Here is a 6,000-nt window from a genome sequence, read left to right as displayed (position 1 = left end):
GAAGAGAGTCCAAAACATAAACGCAATTTTCACGAAGATCGATAACATGCAACATCCAATGAAAACACAATAAACAACATCTTCAATGTGAGTACACATTTAAGCTCAATGGAAATATATTAATGTGTTTCTCTTCTTTATTTACCCGGTATTATATGGAATTAGCACTTTCTGTTCCAAGTTAACTGCTTCTAGCTGGTTGGCTAAATTTCTGGATCGAAGATCACGATCTTTGATATGTGACGATATTTTTGATTGGTCAATGACAAAAAAATTCTTTGCACAGTCACATTTATCCCAAATACATCTAAGTAAAAGCAACCATAGTTAAAATATCAACAAACTAACTACAAAAGTGGTATTGGAGATAAAGATGAGTATAAGTTGTCTACTTACGTAATATACGCTAGTATACACATATAGCCGATTTCAACCATGCCGCAGTAATGCAAAAAATCTTCACGAGCTAAATAAATAAATTTGTCACTTCCAAATATTAGCTCGTTCATTGGGATGCGAATCATGTCTACATCCTCCATGTTGTTCATGGCATGTCTATTTAAAAGCTTAATAATCCCGTTAACGTCAGTATAATTTGAAGGGTATACGACATCCTTCCTAGTTGAATGCTCCTATCACAACCAAGGTTCTAAATTCAAAATACATATACAAATAAAATCAAAACTTAAATAGTAAAAAAAAGATACACACTTGTTTGTCATTGATCGTAGAAACAAGCCGACGAGGCCATTCTATAATGTTACCCAATGCTTGATTTAAAGTCTCTATCTTTCCCTTCACTGGATTGGGTATAGTCAAATTTTCTCCCGTAACCACGTCTACTAGAACTTTAACATTGGGACATCCAATGTTATCCTCAACTATCGTGGCTACTGCAACAATATTATTAATGGATCCTATAGACAATTGGCATGGTGTTCCCTTTACAAATATTAAAAGCATATTTAAGAACAATTGATGCTATATAGTTAAAAAACTAAAAGTGACAACAAAGTCAATTACCTCCACTCCTTTGTTGGTAGGTGTGTCCTCATCGGCATCAAGATCTATATTAATACTTCCAATGGATGACCTCGAGTGATTACTTCTCTTCTTGTCACTTTTGCATCTTGAGTCATCCTCTTCTTTATGACACATTTTCTCCTTCCCTTTTACTGTGTTGAAATATTGTGATTGAGAGACGAAAGCACCCACGCCTCTTACACGTCCACCGTGCTCCTTGGAACCCAATGCGTCAGTCAAGATGTCCTCATTTTTATTTGTTGCATCTAATTCATCCTATAAAACAATACAAGTATAAAACAATTCATCATCAGTTAGGTTAACAAAAGATTATATATTGTAATCATAAGTATACTTACAATCTGAGAGGCACAATCTCGAGTAGCATCATCAAAATAATCATTATTTTTTCCTTTCCGTGCTTCTTTCCAAAGAGTTGAACGATAGGAAACATCATGCGTTATTTTCAAATCTGTGAGTGACACTAAACTTTGAATGTTCGATGAATAGCCTTCTGGTACTTTCAATTCAGATAGTGTCTTACAAAAACTCAACTTCTCTGCTCGAGATAATGTATAACATGCCGGGGGTAAAAAGATCTTTTTCTCCCCTACTTGAGGGGCTAGCTCTGATCTAATGTTCAATTCAACCAAATCTAATCGACTTTTTACTCCATCTTTGGTTTTACCGGGAATATCAAGCAATGTGCCAATGAGATTTGCACAGACATTCTTTTCAATGTGCATCACGTCTAAACAATGTCGCACATCAAGAAACTTCCAATATTCTAATTCAAAAAAAATAGATTTTTTCTTCCAATAAGTTCCTGAAGAACTCATTTCACTGTTCTTTTCGTTCATAGTTCTCTTACCAAATGAGTGTTTGTACTTACTTGTTTGTATGAAAATTTCTTCCCCACTCAATGGTTCTGGAGCCAATTCTAATTCTTGTGCACCATTGAAAACTTTCTTTTGTTTCCTATATGGATGATGACGTGGTAGAAACTTGCGATGCCCAATATATGCCATCTTCCTTCCTTTTGGCAAATAAATTGATGAAGTTTTCTCCCCACAAATTGGACATGCATGATATCCTTTGACTGTACAACCATACAAGTTACCATACGCAGGAAAATCATTAATAGTCCATAATAAAATAGCCTTTAGCCTGAAACATTGATCTTGATATGCATCGTAACATTCCACCCCATCATGCCAAAGTATTTTCAAATCATCAACTAACGGAGCTAAATAAACATCTATTTCATTTCCCGGTTGTTTGGGACCAGATATTAGTGCGGTCAACATCAAAAATTTTCGCTTCATACACAACCATGGAGGTAAGTTGTATGTCACTAACATAACTGGCCAACAACTGTATCTACTGCTAAGATCTCCATGCGGATTTACCCCATCTGTGGAAAGAGCAAGACGTAGATTTCTAGGTTCTGACCCAAACTCTGGCCATAAATTGTCTATTTTTTTCCATGATAATGCATCTTTTGGATGTTGTAATAGATCATTCACTTCTCTTTTTCTGTCATGCCACGTCAATGATTTTGATGTTTCTTTGCTTCGAAACATTCTTTCAAATCTTGGAATTGGAGAGAAATACCACATGACTTTCACTGGAACATTCTTAACCTCCTTCTTTGAATTTTTAGGAATCTTCCATCTTGACATACCACAAGAGGGGCATACATTTGCATCAGACAGTTCTTTCCTAAACAAGCAACAATCATTCCTACAAGCATGAATCTTCTCATACTTCATTCCAAGAGTACACAAAATTTTTTTTGCTTCATAAGTAGAAGTAGGGCATTCGTTGGGAGTAGGTAAGATGTCAGAAATTAATTGTAATAACTCAGTGAAACTCTTATCACTCCATCCAAATTTAGCTTTCAAATTATATAACTTTATCAACGTAGATATTTTGGTAAAATTCGTACAATTAGGATATAATGGTTTCTTGGCATCATCTACGACTTCCTCAAAATTTTCTGACTTGTCATTAAAATAATTATGTGCAGCCTCAAACATTCCAATTGTGTCATCAACGTCATCCTCGTCAATTTCTTCTTTTACACTACTAAAGACACTTTCATTGTTTCTCTTTATTGGTAGTGATTCACCATGAAAAATCCATTCTTGATAACTCTGATCGATGCCGTTAAAAAACAAGTGATCTCTAATTGTATTCACATCTAAAGTTTTTGCATTCACACACTTTAAACAAGGACATGCCATGACATTCGACGTCTTTGAATGCTTCAACCCATTTTTAATAAACATCTCAACCCCATAAGCATACTCAGATGACGTTCTATTCTTTTGCATCCACGACTTATCCATATTATATAAGATGCAATTTAATCTACAAAAAAAATCGAGAAAACAACGAAATTAAGTAAACTTAAACTGAACCCACATTCCAAAAACTAACAAGTTCTATATAAACCGAAAAGAAACTACAATAATATTAAGCTCAAAAGTTAAAACTTTAATATTCTCATCTCATATTTTGCAAGAAAATGAAAAACAACTAAATAATCATAAAATCAACAACAATCACTAGAACAAATATAGGCTTTAATCTCGCTTGGGAAAAATGAAAAAAGATCATTGGTGTCGGTTTTGAAAAAGCGGATCTTTAATGTCGGTTCTCCACCGACATTAAAGACAAAGCTTTAATGTCGGTTTTAAAACGACATTAAAGGTCCGCCATTTTGAGAACCGACATTAAAGGTCCATTTAAATTTTAATTTTTAATATTTTTATTTTGTGAAAAAATAGACACTTTAATGTCGGTTTTCCACCGACATTAAAGGTCCATTTAATTTTTTTTTAATAATTTTTTTCGTGAATTCTCTCTCTTACTTTACCTTTTCGACCTATTCGATTCCAAATCTCGACCCTCGTCTTCTCCGAACTTCCTTCATTTCTTCTCCGAATCTCCTTCATTTCTTCTCCGATCGACGCCACAATTTTAATCGACGCCGCCATTTTATCGCCGCCACCATTTCTATCGCCTCCACCATTTCTATCGCCGCCACCATTCCGATCGATTGTTGTTCTGTTCGCCCACCCTTGGAATCAAATTCGGCCGCATTTCTCTCCTTCTAAAGAAATTCGTCCGGTCGTCCCCGTTCACAGCAATCGTGTTCACAGCAACCGCGTTCACAGCAACCAGGTTTTTTGAAACTCATCCGCTCGTCCGCGTTCACATCAACCAGCAACCAGGTTCGCCCACCCTTGGAATCAAATTCGTCCGCGTTCACAAAATACATCTTCTCACGGTAAAATTTCCATCTTCTTTCATTTGGGGTTTTTAGCATGTTTTTTGATTTCGATTTAGATTATGGATTCTTAGACAAGGGAAAGTTGTCAAGGCATTGGAAGATTTGTGTTGCGGGCTTTATTGGCGTCGACTAATCTTGAAAAGCATAAATTACAATAATGTTGTAAATAAGGATGAAATGGCTGGAGTTGCGTTTAGTATAAGCTTCTTGTATTTGGTAGATGAGGTGTATTGACAGGTACAGGTTAGAGATGTTGTGCTATGTTAAAATGTTGGTCAAACTTGAAGTTTGTATTTGGTAGATGAGGTGTAGTGACAGGTACAGGTTAGAGATGTTGTGCTATGTTAAAATGTTGGTCAAACTGGAAGTTCTTACTTTCTACTGGGTTCATAGAAAGGAATCAAAAAACTATTCTCTTTAGAATTAGCTTAACTTGGGCAGGAAAATGAATGGAGAAAATAAAGCTATATCATTGCGGTAGTTGCAAGAAGTTCTTATAATATCGGCATTAAAGTAGGAATGTAGAGACTTTTATTCTATTCATATGTGTTGTTAGGTCATTGGCTTGATTTTAAGAAAAATTCTTAAGAGTGGCATCTAGTTAGAATGGTTGACTTTGGTGCAGAAAGTATTTATGACCTCTTGCGATAGTTAGCATTGAGAAGAGTAATGATAGCAGGAATGTAAACATATCCCCATTTAGGAACTTCAACATCTTGTACTACCAATGTGGCTGGTAATACAAGACAGTAGAATATGAAGGTGTTTATATGGGCTGCCACTTTTCTCACAAAGAATAAACTGTATATCACGTGCACTTTCTTCCACGTTGTTACTCTCTGCAAATCAACCCCACGCACACACGCACACACCGAACGTTATTATTACCATTATAGCATTATTGTTCAAACTTAATGGAGGAGTTTTGTTTTTTTAGTTACATTGTTTGTGATAATGTCCATGTCTTCAATAATCACTAGAACAAAAGCTTTAGATCATTCTGATGATGTTGGTCTTGTCTATAGGAGAAATTTTAGGCTAAATTTCTCACACTGCTTTAGGGATAGATGAATTTTTATGTTTGATTTGTTGAAAGTTTTTCTTTTTGAATGGTAATTTACATTTACACTTTCTAGCATGACTGGTCTTTAATTCTTTTGAATATTTGATCAAGGTTTGAATGATTCCATGGTTTCATTCTTGCTTGAAAGAGTAGGTTTAAATTACATCTTGCATGTTAGGCTGTGGTTTGAATTGATCACTATTTTAGTTCGACAGTGGTAGAGATTATTGATGCAGGAACATAATGTCATAGTCTTAATTTGGTCTCAAGATTGTTTGCAAAAGATTCAATCCAGATAAAAGAAAATGTATAATTTATGGCCTTTAAAAATAATTGTACCTTCTTATCTGCTACAGCTTCTGTCTTTCTTAATATATGTTTGTGAAAATTCCTTTCTTTCCTTATCTGTTGTTATACTTAATTTCCATTTTGTGCACATAAAGCATAAGCCTCAGTATCAAACCCAATAACAAAAACTTCGTAATTACTAATAATATTAACTGAATTCTTCTTCTAAATTTTTGGATTTTGGAATATATCCTATGAGTGGTCTACCAAGGTGTTTGAAACTCAAGCTATCGTAGATGTTTAGTCTTCCTATCTTCATCTTCTATGT

This window comes from Cucumis melo, chromosome 4 (genome assembly GCF_025177605.1).
Source record: "Cucumis melo cultivar AY chromosome 4, USDA_Cmelo_AY_1.0, whole genome shotgun sequence".
Classification (NCBI taxonomy): Eukaryota; Viridiplantae; Streptophyta; class Magnoliopsida; order Cucurbitales; family Cucurbitaceae; genus Cucumis; species Cucumis melo.
This window is presented reverse-complemented; position numbering follows the sequence as displayed.